At 41.8% G+C, this 24014-nt stretch overlaps 1 protein-coding gene and 1 long non-coding RNA gene across 2 annotated transcripts in view; both read right to left on the bottom strand.

Moving 5' to 3' along the window:
• The window catches only part of Tmtc2 (Transmembrane O-mannosyltransferase targeting cadherins 2), a 547199-nt gene that overhangs the window by 431637 nt on the left and 91548 nt on the right, over nt 1-24014 (bottom strand). The window lies entirely within an intron of this gene.
• LOC143216931 (uncharacterized) overlaps nt 1504-24014 on the bottom strand; it is a 157137-nt gene continuing 134626 nt past the window's right edge. Inside the window, exon 5 of the long non-coding RNA XR_013010679.1 lies at nt 1504-22392. This is a non-coding gene — a long non-coding RNA (uncharacterized LOC143216931). The remainder of the gene's footprint in view (nt 22393-24014) is intronic.

Raw genomic sequence — 24014 nt, forward strand, 5'->3', positions numbered from 1 at the left:
CTAAGTTCCCGGGGCACCACATAATATTTCATTTCAAGCGAAATCCCGGACACCGACGGCAAAAACTGATCGATTTGCCGTGCAATGACCCGCTATCGGTTCAGCGGGCCTGCACCGTTTTTTCGCGTACGCGGACGCTGAAACGCAGAAACGTTGGACCGCACAATGCGCCGCGACTAGAAAGCATAAAATGAACACCAACAACTCGTCGGTCGTCCAGACCGCAGGAACAGTTGGTACATAAAACGTTCTATAATAATAAGCTGGAATTATTATTCGACAGCAGACTAATCCGTGCGCGATCAATGTCATTCGCGTTTATATAAAACACCTTCTCCATATATAATATGTAAAATGTTTGACAAAAATATATATAATATTACATATGTATTATATATATATATTTTTTTGTCAAACATTTTGCGCCATTTGTCGGGATTTTCGACGCGTGAATGGCGACCATGGCCGGGGCGGAATTAAAGCGACGTGAGGCGTAAACATTTTATTTTCCATTACGGGTCCATTTCCTTTCTCCGGGCCGTGCTCGGGCTGTCGATATAGCGCGCCGAGCGTTGCAACTTTTTCTCTGTTTTCATTTCGAATGTTCCCCGGGGAGGTGGGAGGCAAACAAAGCGCGATACGGTCGCGAATATATGGCGAGCATTTACGTAATCACGTCTGCGCGCAGTTTCTGCGGTTCCAGTCCCCGTTCTACCTCGAATTTCGCCTCGGAGCCGAGTCTGTTACTCCTTGACGTCGAATCGTTTGACGCCGGTCCGTGGAAAGCGTTCCGCGCTGCCTCTTCGATTCATTCAATTAAACGACGATCGCGATCCGAATCGAACGGGCCTCGCCTTGTTCGCGAAAAGGCAATTAATCAGACGCTCGGGCTTCGTTGATTCCTCGGCCGGGAACCCACCCGGTTCGGCTCAATCCTCCGTCGATGGCTTCCAACTTGTAAACCATCGATCGAGACCGACGACTGAATCGATTCTGGCTCCTCGACGATTCTCCGCCATTCAATCGATTGCGTCTGGGAAAATACAATCCTGGTGAAGATTAACTCATTACCCACCGGGTAATCTTTGGCAATCTTTAATGGACTTCTTCGCGAGACAGGCTGTTTCACCTAACTCGTCCATCTTAAGGATGTTCTGGAGGTATCTAAAAAACGCAACAAAATTTTTGAAAATTTAAGTATGTAATTCTTACTAAATTAATGCAATTACCAAAGTTTGGGTTCGATTCACTGCACCGTTTAAGAATTATAGCAACTTAAAGTTTGCACATTTTAACACGCCTTCTTATGGAGAATTCATGAAGTTTCCACTTCAAACCCTATTTAAACCTTGAAAAAACGCAACTGGAAACTCCAGTTTTTTTTAATAGATACAGTAGCGGACAAAAGTTTAAGACCGCTCTACAGAAGACAGATTGGTTGGTTCCCATAGTGTTGCTGATGGGCAGACTACATTGTGACGACTGAATAAATAAAGATTGAGGAACTATTGGTCATTCGAATAATGTCCAAGTCTGTGTGGTAGCAACAGGAGAGAGGTACCACGTTCGACCCCAAAGGGTTACTGTGAGCTATCATACATTGAAGTTTACAGATCGACAAGTAAGAACAGATCGAATATTGGTCAGGTAGAGTCAAAGACAGTCGCAATCTGGAAATGCTGCCTCTAAGCTAAATACACTCGAGGATCAGTTGATTTGCGACTCCCATTGCTTCCCATCAGTGTTGCTGACGGACAGACTACATTGTGACGACTGAATGAATAAAGATTGAAGAACTGTGATCGAATAACTTCAAGAAGTCCATTGGTCATTCGAATAATGTCCAAGTCTGTGTGGTAGCAACAGAAAAGAGGTACCACGTTGGACCCCAAAGTCTCAATCTTGCAACACTCGTCACACCGCAGGGTCACCAAACTAGGGACATTGAGGGGAATACAGTTGCTCTCTCACATGACGGAGGAATGGCGTCGTAGAGTGAAGAGGGGTACGGTGGAGTAGAAGGACAAGTATCAATCTGGGAACGCGGCCTCTAAGCTAAATACACTCGAGGATCAGTTGATTTGCGACTCCCATTGCTTCCCATCAGTGTTGCTGACGGACAGACTACATTGTGACGACTGAATGAATAAAGATTGAAGAACTGTGATCGAATAACTTCAAGAAGTCCATTGGTCATTCGAATAATGTCCAAGTATGTGTGGTAGCAATACAAGAGAGGTACCACGTTGGACCCCGAAGGGTTACTATAAGCCAGCATAAATCGGAGTAGACAGGTCGACAAGTGAGAGCAGGTCGAACAGGCTCTCGTAAATCGAGCGAACGGTTTCCGGGGCCGATTGGTACGCGCTCCCGCCAAAATATATCCGGAAGAGACGTCGTCTTCGGGGTCCGATCGTGGAAACCACGGAACGCAACGACGTGTAGAGATCGCCGCGAGCCTCGCGGCGCCACGCTCCTCGTCTGAAGAGTAGCCGCCGGAGATGGAGAAACAGAGGGTGGAAGATGGGTAAGAGAGAAAGAGGTTTGGGGGTGAGCAGAGAGAGAGAGAGTCTCGGTGCCGGGAAAGATAAATCGCGTGGGCGGGCCACGGCGAAGAAGCTAACGGGGTAACAGCTACTCGGGAATATAGTTCCCGTGGCACGCCATTCGTAACGCGATATATCACCGGCAGAAAAGTTTTGGCGTGGAATCGAATAAAGAAAGAAGAAAGGCGCGCGGGGCAAGAAACCGAGCGAAGAGGATCGAGAGCTCCGGGTCCTTGGGCGGCGATGAACGGCGTCGTTCGTCGCCGAGACCCACCGCGCAAAGAGTTATCGGCCGAAATCCGTGGCCGATGCTACGCCTACTCCCAAGACTATACACCTACTCCTGCGACTCCCCCGGCGAGTTTCTTATACGTCGTTTCTTCCAACGAGCACACAGTCTAACGAGATCCGTAATCTACCGCTGCTGTCTGCTGCAGCGGCTGCCAAACGATGCTCCGCGGAATGCGAACGGAGTGATTCGCGTAATTGCTCGGACTTTCAATCAAAATAACTTGCTTCGAAGTGGACCAGAGTTTTTTTAGGAAAACTGTAATTTTTACATTTTTTAATTGATGTAGCAATATTGACACTAAACCTACCGAGCCCCTAAAGTAACTGGAACATGCTCCCTTATAGAAATGACACGATTAATTTGATTTAGACTTTGCGCGGCTCCTAGTTTAATGCGTGCTCCATTAAAAACATCTATACAATAATTTCTTATCGAATTATTGTTATTATTTGAATAAGTGTGAAATAAAAGAAACGGAACCGGTCATTTTGACCGGTGGTGGTGGGTTTAGTGTTAAACTACACCCCTCAAAAGAATTAAAGTTTAACTACCAGTTTGCACGATCATAACTCCGGCCAAAATTGCTGTATCGATTTCGTTAAACAACGGTTTGAAAGCGTGAAACCTCTAGTTTCTGATGCTCTGTTTCAAATTGTTACCACATGTTGGTTTTTTTACAAAGTTATCGCGAGATAAAGACAACATTGACGGTTAACAATTTTGTGCAACTTGGTAACGTCGCACGGGGAGAAACAAATTTTTTTGATAAGTCGCGTTAATATCATTTGGAAGGGCTATCATTCCTGTGTAAAATGTGTGGTTGTTGATTATTGTGCGATTTTTCTTATTCGAGTTATTCAACATCGAAGTAAATGTTGGCTTTTTAGCTTTAACTGGCCCCAGAAAGCGAACAAATTACCGTAGAATCTTGTGCAAAAAAGCAATAGAAAGAGCGTTTCTTTCTCTTCAAGGCTTAGCCTCTTCAAGACAAGATTACGTTCGAAACATTTTTTGTATTTTCAGAGATAGAGGAGATATTCAGGTACCGTGTTTTAAACGAAACATCCAGTATATAGATTACAGGTCGCATTATAACGTTCAGTCTTCATCAGACAGTTTAAACACTATATCCTTATATTTTCAAATTTTTAAAAAGTGCTGCTATGAGAACATTTATTTAAACTAATTGCAAGGGAATATATTACATTATATTTTGTTGTACAATCATAACTCTTTATCCATTTTAACAAAAGTGACTGGAATAAATTAATGGGATCCCGTGGTTCGAATCATCGTATTACACACAGTCTCGAATCACAGAAACTAATTTAATTGATCGACATAGTCGCACAATTACCACGCCTAACGCAGTGTTAAACAAGCTTTGTGCGTGGACGACAAGTCCATTAATCAAAGGAATGCGAATTCGATTGGTGTCTAATACCGTTACTACTCTGTTCACGGAGTAACCATTTTGTCACGCGTGCTTTGCCCGGAGCAGTTACACCTACAAATCGGATCGCGTGACAAGGAAAACGCGCGAGACTACAAAAGTGTAAAAGGAGAAGTCGAGCGCAGCGAGCAGAGTGCCCCCGTTGCCTCTGTGTCGTCGTCTCCTAGCCAACTTATCATCTCCGCACTGTGCAGAGCATGGTGACAAACTGACTTATGATCCAGTAAACTATAACTTGTTTTCCAAAGAGAAGACCTGACGCGTTCACAATAGATGCTACACTGTGGACTTTTATCCGTTTACAGCTGAGAAATACATCGCACACACGTTCATAAATTATCACTTTCAATTTATATAAATTATTAACAGGAAATCAACTTCAGATCATTTTCGCGGGAAACGTGGCTGTTCCATTTTCCCCGATCGCGACATAGGGTCGAAAGTTTGCACAACATGTTCTTCTTCAATGCTCTACCGAATGACTCAATTAATAACAATTATTTGATATGAAATTATTGTATACACAAAGTCTGAATCAAATTAATCGATCATCTAGGACGTGGTCAGTGATCGTTGACCATTTATGACGTGGTCAGTGACCATCTATGACGTGGTCAGTGATCATTGATTAAGGATGACATGATCACCATGTCATCGAACCATCAAACATATGATCACCGACCATCGAGGAGATGATAAGTGATCATTGATGACACGGTCACTGACCATCGAGGAGATGATAAGTGATCATTGATGACACGGTCACTGACCATCGAGGAGATGATAAGTGATCATTGATGACACGGTCACTGACCGTCGATTACACATGCTCATTGATCAGTGACCTCTAGTTAGGTACTTCTGCATCTTTTAATTTGTTTCTTAATTTTGATGAATCTTGTCGCTGACAAGAAAAACTCTTACATATTTCCAATACATTTTCTCGCGTTCGAGACTGTAAAGTAGAAAATTATTTAACGTCAGAAAAACTTTTTACGACATTGGGTCGTAAGTTTATACATGTTTTTCTTCAATGCTCTACCAGATGGCTCAAAGTTCCATCCAAATATGTAGTACCATATCTAACTCAAAAGGTAGTTAAAAGTGTCCGGGTTTTAGACGGAGAAGTCCGGGGTTTTTATGCCGTTGGTCCCGGGTTCGCGATTTTAAAGATGGCGACCGTTCCCGCATCACAATGCCCGCCGAGACTACGATACGAAGCGTGCAACAATCTGCTGTGCAGCGTTGCAAGAATCGCTTCCGCAGCGGATCCGTTCAAAAACAGCCAGGTGCACAGTCCATCTTCTTTAAAGCATAACCACGGTGCGTTAGCTGCGGCGAAACGGTCGTCCATTACGCCTTTCTTCGGGAGCAAGAAAAAAGGAGGGACGCGGATGGTAATATTTGTTCGCGTAAACCGAGCAACCTTTTCCGCGAACGCGTTGAAAGCGGCCGTGGATGCATCGGGAGGCCGAGATAACGGAAGTACGTTGCAGAAACAGTGCCGCGAGCCGGCGACAACCGGATATGTCTGAAACGAGCCGACGTGTAAATGCAATTTTCTGAATAAGAACGGCAAACGAGCTCCGCCGCTTTTCACCGATCCCAGCCGGCTACAGCTGTGTGCGCATGTTAAAATATGTACACCGGAGTGTGTCGTTAGCGGCGTCGGGACGCGACGCGTCGCGGCGTGGCGAGCTCGTCTTGGGCATCGCGGTCGAATAGGAGGCGGGCCGGGCAAGAAGGCACAATGGGTAATCGCACAATGGGGGCTCAATTGGTCGACGACTATAGGATAGCTGGTGCAGCAAGCAACCAGGAAGACCTGCATAAAAAGGACAATGGACGATGCCGCCGGGCACTGCGAAAAAAAAGCCAGAAACCCAAAGAGGCGGCGCATGAGCTGCAACCTAAGGGCATATTTTCATTTTGAGTACCATGTTCTTTTCTTTCTACTTTTACGAATTTTTGCTGGAAGAACTACTCAACATTTTTACAACCCTAGCACAAAGAATATTGAAAACTTAGGTCGACCTTCATCTTTATTTTGAGTACTACATATGTTCTTTCTATTCTTTCAATTTTTACTAATTTTTGTCGGAAGAACTGCTCAACATTTTTCCATTCGTAGTACAAAGAATATTAAAACTTAGGTTTGACCTTCATCTTCATTTTGAGTACAATGTTCTATTCTTTCAATTTTTACCTTCACCTTCATCTTCATTTTGAGTACCATGTTCTATTCTTTCAATTTTTACGATTTTTGCCGGAAGAACTACTCAATATTTTTTCATTCCTAGCACAAAGAATATCCAAAATTTATATTCGACCTTCATTTTCATTTTGAGTACCATGTTCGTTTCTGCCAATTTTTACGAATTTTTGCGGGAAGAACTACTCAACTTTTTTGCATTCGTAGCACAAAGAATATTCAATAATTAGGTTCGACCTTCATCTTCATTTTGAGTACCATGTTCGTTTTTACGAATTTTTACGAATTTTTGCGGGAAGAACTACTCAACATTTTTGCAATCATAGCTCAAAGAATATTCAAAATTTAGGTTCCACCTTTCATCAATTTTTCAAATTAATACGATTTCGTTTCGACCAACCAATTATGCAAATTCTACTGAATTTATATTTACTTGCAAGATTAACTACCAAACATATGCAGAAAATTATAAGAAAATTGAAATAAACTTACTTGATGACAGTATTTATAATGAGACTGGTTTATGGCAGACAATAATACGTAAAGCAGCTTGGTTGACTCAGATGTATATTTGGTTGCCGTTTACGTGCTGTTGTCGCCATAGTTCGTTCAAAATTCAAGTGGTACGACTTGAGCAACCTTACCCTACTTGTTTAAAAAAAATATCCCCTGAATTTTGTCAGTGAAACGTTATTCTCCATTACACAAGAACTGAAAATCCACCATATATTTAAAGAAAATGCATATCTGAATATTTGAACTGAGAATACTCGATTAACAAGGTCGAGTCTCGTAGAGTACCGGCGTCGTCCACCAGCTACGTTCTCGAACGCAGGGACTACCGGCGATTAAACCGGGATCGGCTCGCGAATGCAGAGTCGCGACTATTGAAGCACGGCGAGCGTGGATATTGCGTTTTTTGCGATCTCGAACGGTCGTTCGAGTTCTAATGAGAACGTTGTATTACATCGGCGAGAGGCCGACGCCGCGCAGGAGCTCCGTCGACCCACGCTTTATAAATTCCCGTCGATCCGCCGAGAGTAATAAGCGATCCGAGGAACGCTCGCCGGAGAACAAGCTAGAGGAAATCTCTCGAAAATATCCATTCTCGTTTCTTCCGATGGTGCATCGATCGCCGCCGCGCGCCGAATGAACCTCGTCGAACCGTGCGCGAACTGCAGTCTCCGGATTTACACTTTCTACTGTTTGAACGTGAACGGCCCCGCCGAATTATTAAACGAATATGGATCGCTCCCTTTTTTTTCAAGGGTCCAGGGTTTCTCGATTAAGTCGAGGGCGCGCAGATTCCCTGGGTGAATTGTTCGGATGATAAAGTGGATGGGGGACGACTGCGCGCTGGAAAGAAGAGCCTGCGTATGCTATAGTCGACCCCATTTTTTTTATGCGATTTTTAAGTCTCATGAATTATACGTGCACACGTATATGTTTAAATTAATTAAGCCAATACCCGAAAAGTTTTTCTGGAGTTAAATAACTTTGTACTTTACAGTCTGGAACGCGTATTTTTATTCTGCAAATCGGAAATCGATTTATAGTTACTCGAGAAAATGTAATGGAAATGTGTAACAGTTTTTCTTGTGCAGAAGGTACCTAGCTAGAGGTCACTGATCAATGATCATGTGTCATCGATGGTCAGTGACCGTGTCGTCTGTGGTCATTTATCATGTCATTGATGGTCAGTGATCGCTTACCACGTCATCGATAGCCAATGTGATCACTGACCACGTCATAGATGATCACAAATCATGCCCTCGATGGTCAATGATCGTGTGTACGATGCTTTGATGACATGGTGATCTTCTCATCGATGGTCAATGATCACTTACCACGTTATCGATGGCCATGATCACTGACCACATCATAGATCATCACTAACTATGCCATGGATGATAGGTGATCAAGTGTTCGATGCTTCGATGACATGGTGATCTTGTCATCCTTGGTCAATGATCACTGACCGCGTCATCTATGGTCAATGACCCACTCTGTGGACGTTCCTCGATTTTTACACTTCTCGTTTGCAAAAGACGAAGAAACATTACCGTCCCTGACCAAACAAATTAAAAATCCTTCCACGATTTTCAACATTTCCCAATATTCTTCATGACTTTAGTAAAATATAAAAATCTGGAGGATGTTTAATCCTGACTCACAGGCGTCGAAATGCTATCACTTCAACATTGGCATACAATATCATGTTCTTAATTTTTTCCCCGAAACTTTTCCGGCCTGTAGGTCGTGGAGGACAACAAAAATATATTTTCTTTGGCATTTGCTTCCACTGGAATGTTCTTAAAACATCCCCAACCACCCATTTATTTCAAAATATTTCCATTTTCGAGCGACGATTTCGCGTGTTTGCCCATTGTGCTGGACTGCTCGTAACATAGGAACAGTCGAATCTAAGCAAGATTACTTTGTTTGCCAGCAGCGCCTGGCCCCCGTTCGCCCGGCGAGGAACGTGACTGTCGTTAGACCGGCTGGGACAAAATTGCTCCGATTCGCGAACATCCCTCTGCCAGTTACAAAGCTGCGCCATTTTTCCCGTGGAGCTTCGTAACGCGAAGATAAATAGTCCATCGGTGCACAGCCAGTCTGCAGAAAGAGAGAATATCCCCGACTTCGCGATTTCTCTCTCTCCCTCTCTCTCTCTATATATATATCTATATCCATCTCTCTCCCTCCGGGTTTCTATATACGTAGAATCCCAAGCGCGAGCGCCTATCTCCAGTAGTATACGCGTACATATTTCCCGACAAATTCGTCGCTGTTATTTTTCACGGTGGCGCGCACCGTTCGGCTGTATCACGGCAGCCGCCGCGCCGGTCGAATCGAATTCAACGCGCGATTTAGTAAAATTAATGGATACAGCCGAAGGCACTCGTGGCAAGGCAACGGGGCTTCGATTCCATTTGACGCGACTCGCGCGTCGGGTTGCATCGAAAAATGCGGACCGATTGTAAATGGTGCTCGATATACCGCGCGGTACCCGGGCCCGCCCGTCTCTATATTTATCGTCTTTTAGGAGGATTGGTAAAAAATTGATCGAACGATAACCTTTAACGATAACCGATAACGTTCCCCCTCCTCCGACCGGATCCATCCATCCAGAAGATAAACGCGAGTTCTGCACAGGAAGGAAAACCGACGATCGCTATTTCTCTCAGACGTTTCCGTTGCGGGCCGGGCCCGGGGGCCCCGTTCTGCTACGGTAAAATAATCAGGGGGGGGGGCAGAGTCGTCAGATTAGGGGAGAAAGTTACCCTCTTTGAAGCGTCGGGGAATACAGAGTAGAGTGGGGACACTGTTCTTAATCTGGTGACTCGAGGCGACGCGAGGCTCCGGTCAAACGTGCGCCAATTAATGAATTATGCAAGCGCTAGCATGGGCCGGCCGCGTTAAACGCCGCGCCGAGCCGCCAGCCCCGGGACACTGCAAAAACGCCGGTTTGAATTAATCGACGTCCCACCGACGACGCTTCTTATGCTGCCACCCCAGTCCAGCAGAGATTTTCGGGCAAAAATGAAATCCAGAGATTTTATTATTAATTTATGAGGAGAGGTTTTGGTAGTGGAAGGGTGAGAAGTCGCCAGGTCCTTTAGCAGTTATGGACTTATTTCAAAACACCTCGTGAGTGCCATGGAACGAATCACATATGTTTTTGGACCATGAAGAGTCACTTTTGGACCATGAACAGCCATTTTCGGATCTTGAAGAGCCACTTTTGGATCATGATTCGAAGGAAATTATTCAGCATCGGATACAACACTTAAAATAATGTAACTTTGCCCCATAAAATCGAAAACAACGTAAACGATTTTGCACGTCCACTTATTTTTCTTCCTCGTTTTATTGTGTGATGTATAGACGACCGGAGACTTCGTGACAAAAATGGCACTTTGAGGAAACTATTTAAGGGGTGGTTCTCCGTGACAATACAAGACGAAAATGAAGAACATAAAAATTGCGATTTCGGCTTTATTTTCTAGTTATAAATAATTAAAAGTCCGCCTAAAATGCGGCAACCCGGCCAACTAAGGTGTACTCTGACGCGCCTCTATGACGTATATTGTATTCTTTATTATCGTCTTATATCTTCATGGAGAATCACCGCATAAATATTCTCCCACCTATAGTTGAACACCCTGTAGAAGCATCGACACAGTTTCCAAGAAACTTACAAATGCAACAGAGGTTACTTGTCCGTCGTGCGAGAAACTTATCCTCGCGATTTATACACCGAGGCCCGAATTGAACCGCGAACTCGCCGTAGGAGCTGGAAGAACAACAGAACCGAAAAAAAAATATGGAAATCCGTCGCGAGAGAAGAGGAGAGAGAGGGTTGCGGGGAAGGCCTCGTCGAAAAACTTTTTCCCACGGCCGGAGGCACTGTCGACGAGTGCTGCGACGATGGCGATGGCGATGGCGATGGTGAAGCGAGTAACGACGCCGCCGCTTGCGGCAGGGGGTGGATAACGGGGGTTGATTTAAGCTGCCAGACATTAGCACCTCGCTGCCGAGTGGGGGCCGCAGGGATGAACGGGGGGGAGGGTGAGAGAGAGAGCGAGAGAGAGAGAGGTGGGGGTGTCCCCTAGTCGGCACGAGAGCATCGCGTTACCCAAGGTGTCCAATCGAGATACGGAGTTTTGGCTGCTATCTCCCCTCTGGCTTTTCCAACCCCTCGGACCACTCGAGGCGACACTTCGCTCCTACACGTTTTCGCACCCTCGGCACGCCATGCGGCAACCAGGGGATCAGAGATCTTGGAAACTCACTTTGGAAACTTGCACATTCATCGCTCTCCTCGTACCAGTTGCCGGGGGTACGCTATACTACCCTGCCTACCCGCCTAACCATATTCGTCGCGGGGAACCGCGGACTTCTCGTTCCGCTTGGAAATTCGTTTTGTCCGATAGACTTTCGTCCGCTCGCGACCCTCCCGCAGCTCTCGAAAGATGAAGTTCGCTGTGGAAAAGAGTGGGGAGAGGTGGGGGCACAGAGCAAGATGAGGTTACAGTTTATTTCGCGCTGTTATGCTTCTATGCTTCTATGATTCACATCGTTAGACTAGCTTCACTAATGTTCTTATTTCTATCTACGTTGTGGAACGTATATTACGGTGTTTGTCATTGTTTTTAATGGGCGTGGACTACCCCCTCCCCTACCCTGTAGCAGTCACTTCAGTTTTAACGGCGTATATAGTTAGGGAGCATAGATAGAGTAGTTTATTAAAAAATTTATTTCAAGCTATCGTGTCGATCGAGCGAAATAATTATGCATGACCTTGCATGACCTTGGGAGTTATTGTGTTACGTATGAGCGAATTCGTGTTGAAAAGAAACATACATATAGCATTCCATTTAAAAAAACTGAAGGTCGCCTTCATTTCTCGAGAAATAATGCAAATAAAACATGCAAACAAATTATGCAATAAAAAATGGACGTAGCTTATGTGTTATAGGCTTCGACACAGGTTGCCAGTAAGACATACTGTAAGTTCTTCCTCTTTCATTTCTTTTTACAACGAATCCCTGACTGAAATCCACCCCCCTGACTGAAACTCGTTTTTCTCGACAACGAGACGTCAAACAAAAAAATGTTACTGTTTCTTTTAGACTAATTTCTGTGTGTAGAATTACCATCCAATCGGTTTTCTAGGGCATTGGGATATGTATAACGATCGACATCACGTGGCCGAGATATTTCGTCCATCATAGAGGTAAAACGGGAGGCTGGCGTTGCGGCGCCCGACCACGCAGAAAAGTTATCGCGAAAATTATTCCCGTCGCGGCCTGTCAGTAACTTTTTTCCGCGGCGGGATATTTATTGGTTGAGTCGAGCCTTGTAAATCCGCCGAAAATCGGGGCCACGTGCTGGAAATGTTTAATGAACACGCAGGTAATAAAGGCGGCTTTTGTTTTCGGGTCGCGGATAATAGGAAATTGGCCGATAGGACACAATGGGGTGTTATTAAAGCGAAACTTCCTATGCATTGTTGCTGTTACATCGTCCTCGACGAGTTTTGCACCCGCCGCGCCGGTAACCAATGATTATTATAAAACCGAGGGAACAATTTTAGCGATGACAACGTTTCGACGTCAGTGTGGTCTCCAGTGTCCGCGAGATTGTTATTTCGGTTATTAGTAGACGCTACCGCGAATAGGGGACGTGGAATAATTCGAGTGGGCGCGTTCGGCTCATTGTTTTCGCGGTTTTCAACGAGGTGCACCCTCGTCTTCAACCCCTTCTTGCAGACGAGGGTCACGAGAGCACGGCGTCGGGTTACGCGTAGGGATTAAGAGCATATACAGTCTCGTCCACAAGTATTCACCACTTCAGTATCCTTCACCCTCATACACACCTTAGGAATAGTTGCATGAGGGATAAAGTCAATTTTAACATGTTGTTTATGATTTATACTCTGGCAAAAATAAGGAGAAACAATTTAGAAATGAATTTACACAGTGGTATGAATCTATGCAGAGCGAGACATGGATTCAGTAGTACAGGTCATGCATTGATCAGACTGGATTCAGTAGTACAGGTCATGCATTGATCAGACTGGATTCAGTAGTACAGGTCATGCATTGATCAGACTGGATTCAGTAGTACAGGTCATGCATTGACCAGACATGGATTAAGTAGTACAGGTCATGCATTGACCAGACATGGATTAAGTAGTACAGGTCATGCATTGACCAGACATGGATTCAGTAGTACAGGTCATGCATTGATCAGGCATGGTTTCAGTAGTACAGGTCATGCATTGATCAGACATGGAGAACAACTATGTGACTAGTAAGAAAAAATATACTTTTGACGAAACCAAATAGAGACATTTGACAAATGAAATTACACAGTAGTGTCAATCTATGTACAGCGAGACATTGATTCAGTAGTACAGGTCATGCATTGATCAGACATGTGGAGCAACTGTATTTTAGTAAGAAACAATTTAAACCCTGACGAAAACAAAGAGACATTCGACAAATGAATTTGATTCAGTAGTACAGGTGGTCCATTGATCAGATATGGCATTGAGTCAGTAGTACAGGTGGTGCATTGATCAGACATGTAGAGCAACTCTATGCGACTAGTAAGAAAAAATATGCTTTGACGAAACCAAATAGAGACATTCGACAAATAAAATTACACATTAGTGTGAATCTATGTACAGCGACACATGGATTCAGTAGTACAGGTCATGCATTGATCAGACATGGAGAACCTCATATTATTATCAATATTTTTTCCCGAGAACTTGTATCACTATTATAAATTTATTTTTGATTAACGGTGTAATTTCAATAATGTTTGAAGACAGGCTGGGCTGATTGAATCTATTGGCTTCACAGTGTATACAAATCAGACTCTAATCTATTGAGCAGGTCCTTATGAATAATTTTGTGAATCCATTATGTGTGTGTGTGCATCATGCGGGCTAAAATTAATACATCTATATTATTAATGATTGAATTTTGTCGAAATTTGATCTGAACAACACTTGAACATGTGACAATGTATATTGACATTCTAGAATTCATACAGACAATTACTGACAATTTTTCTAGATGATAAGGAATGGATTTTCAACTTGTAAATATGTTAGGACATGTAGAAAAAAAAGAATTGAACATTTCATTATTGTTTCTCCAAAGTTCTGTTATGCAAGAAATATTTTATATAACCCCCATTACTTCTAAGATTCCAACAGAATATGATCTTGAGTTTGGTTCTCGATCTCTTATGGGGTGCATCAAATATCAAGTTTATAATGAATCCTCCACTGTACCAGAAAATATGAAGGGAAGAAATCAATATGCATGTAGTACCATTCCACCAACTATGATGGATCGTGTAACATCATCATTCCTGTGTCGTATACGAAAATATGTTGAAAATAATGGAGATCATACCGAACATTCTCGACAGAATAATAAAAACTTTTAGCAGACATAAGAAACTTTGCTATACCTCCATTCCCTTAAAATGACAATGAAGTTTCTATATGGAATCATTTCATGATCGATATATCTACAAGATCAATTTTGCGATCAGCTAAAATAACAAATTGATAAAGTTTATGAAAAAATCATAAATATTTTGTAAAATTGCCAACACTGACATATAACTATTCAGCACTCTAAGGGTTAATACAGGGTGGCCCAAAAGTGAAATCATGTTAAAACTCTTTTATATTTTAAAAATTCGCATTACTCTAGTTCCAAGGGAGTACCTAGATTAACCCTTTACACTCCGAACTATTTTTCAATTTTTTTGCCAGTTCCTACTATTTTAAGTGTTTTATTTGCAATTTACTTCAAAGGACCAAAAGTGAAATCATGTTAAAACTGTTTTATTATTAAAAAATTCACATTACTCTAGTTCCAAGGGAGTAGAGGATTAACCCTTTACACTCCGAACTATTTTTCAATTTTTTTGCCAGTTCCTACAATTTTAAGTGTTTTATTTGCAATTTACTTCAAAGGACCAAAAGTGAAATCATGTTAAAACTGTTTTATAATTAAAAAATTCACATTACTCTAGTTCCAAGGGAGTAGAGGATTAACCCTTTGCACTTCGAATTATTTTCAATTTTATTGCCAGTCCCTACTATTTTAATTGTTTTATTTGAAATTTACTTCAAAGGACAGTTCCTTGACTGCCACTTATTTCAAACAATTTTGTTTACTAATTACATTAAATGTAGCTTTCAAACTTTGTTGTAATTCATATTTCGAGTACATATATTTGTTTTTAAAACTAAGAAATTAAATAAATAAAGGAAGAACCAAATACATTTAGAAACCTGTTTCATTTACATTTTTGTTTCTCTGATGTCGAGTCACACTGGACAAAACAGTGGAAAGGGTTAAATCTAGCAAGAGCACGAATACTTATGGTACCGACTGTACTCGTGAAACATACTCGAAGGAAGAGGGGGGGGGCACGTGTTCTGGCACGCGTAAAATTTCTCTACAGTTTCCCTCTCGAAAAATGAAGCGCATCCGCCACCCTCGAACCCTGTACATAGTCAAGAATCTTCCAGTCTCCCTTCTTCGCCGCAGCGGAACGCCGCTTCGCCAACTTCGTTTTCCCTTTCTATACTCGTCGAATGGCTCTACACGTATCGACTAGAACTTGACTTCCACGACGGCGTTACGCAACATAGAAAGGCAGCGATTCATCTCGTCATCGAACATTGAAATTCGTCGATTATCGAAACGTGATTGCATGGCACCACGGAAATGTTTCAAACTTCGGGACGGTTTTCTTCGACGGAACACGAGTAACGCGGTCTAATTTAAAGTTTTCTCGTTCTTGTATTGATTTCCTGACGTTGCGTTTTCCGACGGTTTCCCCCGTCCCTATAACATCGGCAGCGCTACGCGGAATAATTTTAGCTCTCGCGGGTCTTTTATAAATTTCGCATTTCCGACCACCGACAACCGAGCCCAGCAATCCGAACAATCTATTATGCTATGACCTTCAAATGACCTTAATGAAAAATTAATTCTGCGTTGTACACGACCATCAATAATGTTCAAGAACTAACTGCATGTAATAATGAGACTGCAGATTTTATGCATTTATGGCAAAAATGGTAAAACACAATTAATACAGTGCACATGTTAAAAAGATTTAAAGACACGAGCGTATTGGTTTCAGCTTAATCAGATAATTGCAAGAAGAAAGAAATTTTTACTTCGATTCCTCTGTCTTGCAAACGATGCAAACATTTTTTATTTTGCATAAAGATCGCAGTCTAGTAATAACATAAACCTAGACGCTTGAATAATATAGCGACAACAAAAATCTAATGCAAAGAGCGTGGCTATGTTTCATTGAGGATGGTTTGCAGTTCGAACCTGTGATGTAACATGATTCACTTTGTGAGAAATAGTTTTTCATTAAAATTACGTTTCCACCAAATTTTCGAGCTTACTGTTATTTCAAGATACATTGTATAATAGATAGTTGAACCAATACAAATTTTGCTGTACCTTTATATAATGAACATTTAAGTATCGTAGGAGCTATCATATCAATTTCATATCCACAAAATTAAAAGAATCGTAAGAAACTAATTAATAAATAAAATCATACAATATCAATTTCATATCCATCAAATTAAAAGAATCATACGAATTTTCTTATGTTGTATCGAGGGCCACTAATTTCTTTCTGTACTCGAAACACGCCATTCTTCCATAAAATGCTTCCACATAATTAATAACAATAACCCTTTGCAGTTGGAGCGATTTTAACTTGAAAATTAAACATTTCTTTCGACCTGGAATAATTCCACTCTATATTAATGTTTCTCTTTGTATGAATACGAAATTGATATAATACCTCATACAATACGTAAATATGTAGTAATCGATTAGATACCAACATATTTATAATAATAATGTAAACAATATTTTGAATAATGGTACAGAATGATATGGATTAATTTCCTCAGAAAAAAAAATAATATCGTGTAGAAATAAGTAACACAGAGCAGTCAGAGTGCTACCTAAAAATCAAATCAATCTATCCAGAGAAAAACGTGACCATAAATCGGATTGCGGGTCTGAAAGCGGTTTTATCAACGTAGGAAAAAAGTTTTATTGAAGAAGACACTGTCTAAACCGCCTGTCTATTCTGCCATACCTCCGCGTGACAAGACGCACCAGCGATATCACTGCGAGCACGAAATAAAAAGCCGAAAAGGGGAAATAATAGAGTGGAAATCACAACCGACAGGAGAAGAGGCTGCAGTAGAAGAAGAAACAGCGTTTTCGAGGATGGATAAATGTTTCTGCGACCGAGCGAGCGCGGCAAACGATCAGGAGCTGGGTCCGCTTCGGTAGCATTTAATATAAATTATTTACCCGACCGTAAACTTTTGATCCGTTTCGCGGCTCGTTTCGCTTTCACGGCGCAGCTCGCAGACGCCAACTTCTCGATATTGCTCATAGCGTTTCAGTGTGGCCCCAGACTTCTGTAAATTTGATATTTCATCCGAGAGGCACGTCCTAAGGGAGTTCGAATAACTTCGCCCCCGTACGTAGACCGTCCGTCCCGGCGTCTTTCCACGTCGCTCATCCGAACCGGAAAGTCCGTGGCAGCAGCCATGGAACACCGGCAAAAGAATTCCCGGGGAATCCCGGCGATTGTTATTTCATCCTGAGGCTTTTACTCCGGGTTGCACACCGTCCGTATACACGCCGATCTCCTACAAGGTAGCCGACTCCACCTCGAACGTAGTCTCACGTAGACGAGACTTGATATCGCGATAACCACCATCTAATCCGACCAGTTTAACGCCGGCGATTTCTCAAAATTCACACCGAATTAGCCGCAACGCTCCATCTTCCTGGCGCACACTTTTGCAAATTTCATGGAACACGTTTCGCCGCGCGGATTCCCGCGGGATTCGACGCCCGCCCCGCTCCCTGTCCATCCATTTATCCTGCTATACACGGTGTCCCGGTATTCAAGATACTACGGGTGGGATATTTTTCATTTGACGCGTGGCTTTTGAGAAAACCGACCATGAAAATTTAAGATGGCGTCGTTAAAAGCAGAGTTGGGAAAAAATTTTATTTAAATAAAAGTTTCGAATAAAGTGGTTTTAAAAGCCACTTGGAAAATAAAACCCAGTTAATTCGAAATTTTTATTCAAATAAAAATTTTTGCCCAACTCTAGTTATAAGGAGGGTCACTGTGGTCATTGATTTTGGTAAAACTTTTTCTGCTGAATCCAGAGCGAAAATAAGCTGACCCATATTTTGTCGTTTTCCTCAATAGTCATTGTTTATGAATAGACAGCGGATCTTCATGCATTTATGAAGAAATTGGTTTGTAAATGAAAAAGAAAATTCAACAATTGTCTTTGCTATAAAGAATTTTGCAATAAGTTTTTTTTAAGAATGTCCACTGTGTGATCGAGAGATGTAGATTCACCCTTTTATTCTAATACATTTTACAATTTTACAATGCGACCACATTCACTGTTTTTTGTACCTTAGTAATTATGAACTGAATTGATTCAGTAGTACAGGTCATACAATGATCATACATGGAGAGCAACTGTATTTAACTAGTAAGAAACAATTTAAACTCTGACGAAAACAGCGATAGATGTTCAACAAATGAATTTACACAGTAGTATAAATCTATGCACAGCGAGACATGGATTCAGTGGTACAGGTCATGCAGTGATCAGGCATGCATTCAGTGGTACAGGTCATGCAGTGATCAGGCATGCATTCAGTGGTACAGGTCATGCAGTGATCAGACATGCATTCAGTGGTACAGGTCATGCAGTAATCAGGCATGGATTCAGTAGTACAGGTCATGCATTGATCAGACTGGATTCAGTAGTACAGGTCATCCATTGATCAGACCTGGATTCAGTAGTACAGGTCTGCATTGATCAGACATGAAATCAGTAGTACAGATCATGCATTGATCAGACATGAAATCAGTAGTACAGATCATGCATTGATCAGACATGGAATCAGTAGTACAGATCATGTATTGATCAGACATGGATTCAGTAGTACAGGTCATGCATTGATCAGACATGAAATCAGTAGTACAGATCATGCATTGATCAGACATGGAATCAGTAGTACAGATCATGTATTGATCAGACATGGATTCAGTAGTACAGGTCATGCATTGATCAGACATGAAATCAGTAGTACAGATCATGCATTGATCAGACATGGAATCAGTAGTACAGATCATGTATTGATCAGACATGGATTCAGTAGTACAGGTCATGCATTGATCAGACATGGAGTCAGTAGTAGAGGTCATGCATTGATCAGAAATGGAGAACAACTATGTGACTGGTAAGAAAAAATATACTTTGACGAAGCCAAATAGAGACATTTGACAAATGAAATGACACAGTTGTGTAAATCTATGTACAGCGAGAAATTGATTCAGTAGTACAGGTCATGCATCGATCAGACATGGAGAACCTCATGTTATTACCAATATTTTTCTATTTTTCTTATTTTTCTATTTACTTTCCGGAACAGCATCCATTTTATAGGAAAGGACACTTCTTCGCGTGAGATTGTATATTCTTTTCCCATTGATCGATTCAATACATTATTTATATGTATATATAACGATTAGCCACATTATATAAAACAAATTCAAGTTTATAAATCTTCAACAAAATGAAAATTTTGTTTTGTAAAAATTTAAAGTGCATATTTCAAATGTCGCATTGTGGGCGACAACGAAGTGCAAAGGGTTAAAGTTTAAGAAAATAAATAACAATGCTGGACATTCAAATAGATGAATAATAGTTTCAGGAATTAAATTTAAAGAAACGAAAAACAACGTAAATGTTCTATTTTACACGATTTAAATTCCTCGAATGCTCTGGCCACATAGTCAGAGCATTAATAAATCGTTTCTTTCTGCCTTCGGTAGAGAGGGTAATATGGTTACCGTCCATTATTGAAGAATGTAATCTGTATCGTCCTTTGAATCTTTGATAAAGGTCTTGGTTAGGTGAGACGTGGACGACCTGGATTAGGTGTGATGTTAAATGGACATACGAACACTTTATCTCTTATAGGCCTGAATAAGTCCAAAGCGTTAATCAATTTAGCTAATGCGAATCTTTGACTAGGCTTTAAATAAATTGAATTTTAAATTGTACCTGTCTACTTTTAGTATCATTGATTAAATTTAACCGTTGGCAGTTGGAGCTATTTTAACATGAAAATTAAACACTTCTTCCGACCTAGAATAATTCTATTGTACATGATGCTTTTTCATTGTATAGATATGAAATTGATTATTAGATATCAACATAGTATTTAATAAAGTAAACACTATTGTGAATAAAGTACAGCATTGTACATACAATATTGTACAGTAATTTTTAGTAGTGACTTTGACTCACCCCTCGATTGTTAAGGGTTAATTTTGTGGGTGGCTCCTTCACCAAGAATCATCAAGGATCACCAAGAATCACCAAGAATCACCAAGAATCACCAAGAATCATCAAGAATCGCCAAGAATCACCAAGAATTTAAAGTGTTCTACAAACTAACTTTTTAAATATCGTAACCTAATTTTTCTCGACACAGAACGCTCTAAAGAATCACGTCAAATACAGACTAGCCAAAATAATTCATTAAACATGAAAGCATCGAAATATTTCCAGATCTTGAAAGCTCTGTCATCCTAGTTTAATAAACGAATAAACGTGGTTACTGATCGACATTTCTAGAACTCGACCTACTAGTTATTTCTGTAAGATAATTTATGAAGTACTAAATTATATACACACGTCTACCAACACTAGATGCAACATTATCCGTCACATGGACAATAAACATTTTATAGAGAAATCTTAATGATTCGTTCACACACTGCCCCCTTTCCGCATACGTTAACAGTCATCCGGTGGCACATATTTCGCAACGTCAAAGGGTTAGAAAAAGAAGAAGAACGTTCGCAAATAACCAATAAATATGGAGGTAGAAATATGAGGAGCAGAGGTTCCAACATCGACATATTCAATGTTTTCCCGGCGTTTATTGGAAAAATGAAGTTTGCCAACTTTTCGGGGTTCCCGTAGCCACTGTCCACTTTCAGGGGTGCAAAACGGGGGCGAAATAACGCTGGATATATCTAGTACCAGGGGCGAGAGAAGTGCTCGCCGTTGGGGAACATAGGCTAAGAATTTCACCGTGGAAGAATCACAATTGCAAAGTAGTTTCGTAACTGGCACCCTATTAGGCAGTCAAAGCGGAGAGTCCACTGGCACGCGGTCCTCCCTCTTTTCCTTCTACAGTTTCTACACAGAGCGCCCGCGAGAGACAAAGAGAGAGAGAGAGAGAGAGAGGGAGGGAGCCTAGTTGAATCGGGTCGACCGTGTCCCGAACAATTTGCAGCGATCCGTTTTCGCGGAAGTTGCCACTGTTTGCCAGATTGCCGGTGGTGTGACGCTGGAATTGCTTTTTAACTACAGGATCGCGGGGACAGCCGCGTAAATTAGGTTCGCGCCACCGCTCGAGTACTTGAAATTCCGCGAGTTAGCCGAAATTTCGGACGTATACTCGAGGGAGATCCGGGGAGCCATCCGCGGACATACATCCACGTGTCCACGATCCATCCCTGCACGTACATGCACGCGTTTCCGTGTAATGGTACCTTAATGACCAACGTAATTATCTCGCGAAAACGACGGGCCCTTTACGCGACTCTGCGGCGACGACACATCAAACGCGCCTCGATGCGGTCAATACGTTAAAGACGATGATGATTACGGTCGGCCACGAATTAATGCGGCCGATCAAAGACGGCCAAGTCAAAGATACTAATTACGATGCTCGAGAAATTTTAATAGCTTTTCATTCGCCGTTACAGCCAATGCTCTTAGCGCATCTGACTCGCGAATGCGAACTTTGACGTCGCTTTTAGTATTCAAGTCATTTCACCGGGGATGACGAGTTAAATTGTTAGTTTGCAAAAGAGGTGATAGGTAAAAAACATTTTCTAAAGGTCACCTTCCTCGAGATATCAAGGTCATCGAAGTATTTTCGAATGGGACTACCTATTTTCATTATGACAGTCTCATAGTTCATAAAAAAAGAACGCGATATGTTTACCTTCACGCGACCTTCACGTGACCTTCATCGAGAAAATCGTTACCATTAATTTCAATCCTCCTTCGGGGACGATGTTCTACACCTACAATATCGAAAAGGAGAAGATAAACCAATCCATGTAATATAATTAGAAAGAGCTCGTAAAGCTCGTCGAATGTAAAAAGAAAAACATAATAGATTTACTTATCATTTGGTCCTGCGATAATAGTTGTTGTATGTCTCCAACTCACCTGTAACAGAAAAGAAATACATTATTAGATCTACGTGGAATTTAATATTCCATGACAACAACAAACAGTTTCAGAGAAGAAAGAAACTTTTAAAACATTGACACACAAAATAGTTGTAATTTAAGTAAGTCTTATATCGAAAGAATCCTGTATATCCCCGAAAGGTCTAACCCCATAAGTCCAATAGTTATCCTGAATCATTATTCCTCAGAAGCAATCGTAACTACTTTACGTGTACTTCTGAAAATAACAATTATTCTATTTATATAAAAGAGTTATTATAACTTTAATTATCGTAAAATAAAAGGATCCGAAAATAATGGCAACGCTGTCTCAGTCCGATGTGAAGTGAGTTGCAGTTGTTCGCGTTATATCCGTCTCTAGATCTGCGCATGTGCAGTAGCTTGATCGGACTGCCATCTGTATGCGGTGTTGCCACATCACATCTTCCTTTGCGCCTTATCGAGCCTCCTCACAGTAAATAAATAAACAAAAAAATTCTCGACACTCGGTGGACAACTTTTGTTCATGCCATTGTGCCGTTTCTTGTCCCGCAGTCTCTAACGAGGGTTCCTTAAACGTTTTCGCAGTGGTTCGCGCGCGGGAGGCTCAACAAACGCGGAAAGTAGACCAATGCCAAGTGCAGAGCCGCGAACGAGGGGACGAACAACGAAAAGCCAGCCAACGGGGTGGACACACCGTGTATTACACGGACAATCAAGTTGAAACTGAGTTTTGTGTCCGTATCAACGATAAAGGCATTGTGTGCCTCGGCATCCCGCTGGCTCTCCTCCGGCTTCGGACCACAAAGGTGTACCTGCATACCCCGCAGGTATGCTTCGTGTATTATTCTCGCGGAACCAGCACGGAATTAACGTTCACGCAACTCTCTGTCCAGTTTGGAATTAACTGGTGCCGAGAGCCCGATTCTACGGTTACCGGGCCACAGACGAGGGACCACGCAGATCCGCACCAGGATCGGGACACGTTCCCGTGTAGCCGGTAGCTCGTTTTGCGTGTTTAAATATTTCACGGGTCTAAGCGGGCTGAAAGTTTGATGCGACGCCAGTGATAACTCGGGTGATCGAGTGCGTGGTCCCGGCTGAGATTAGGAGAGAGTGCCAGCACATCGTACTGGTCAAAGCTGGTTCTCGCTTCTACTGTTAATCCACTGCGCTATAAATGACGAAACGCTGTGACGAGATGACGAATACTATTCAGATGATGTAGCTATTATTATAGCTCAAATAGCGTTAACAAGTTGTTTGAAAATTTTCTTGTTAAAACAATTTCTTAAGGGTGTTCTGACTAAATTCTCAACAGTCAAACTTAAAAGTGTAAAGAGCGCTGTAGCTCTAGGAAACTTTTGAAAATCGCCATGATAGAGAAATATGTCCCGACATGGTTAAAAAGTAAAAGAAAAACGGGATGACGAATACTATAGTCGTAAGCAACATCGAAACGCAATAATTCGAATAAATTTTTTCATTTAATATTTAGTATTCACCTCCAAGTAAAACTATGACGTCGCTCTTAAACTCCAATGTCGATTTTTCTGAGGTTCTTGATTTTTTACAATCAACATTTTCTAGCTAAAAATCTGAATTAATTACGGTGTATCT

Source organism: Lasioglossum baleicum, chromosome 16 (assembly GCF_051020765.1).
Source record: "Lasioglossum baleicum chromosome 16, iyLasBale1, whole genome shotgun sequence".
NCBI classification, from domain to species: Eukaryota; Metazoa; Arthropoda; class Insecta; order Hymenoptera; family Halictidae; genus Lasioglossum; species Lasioglossum baleicum.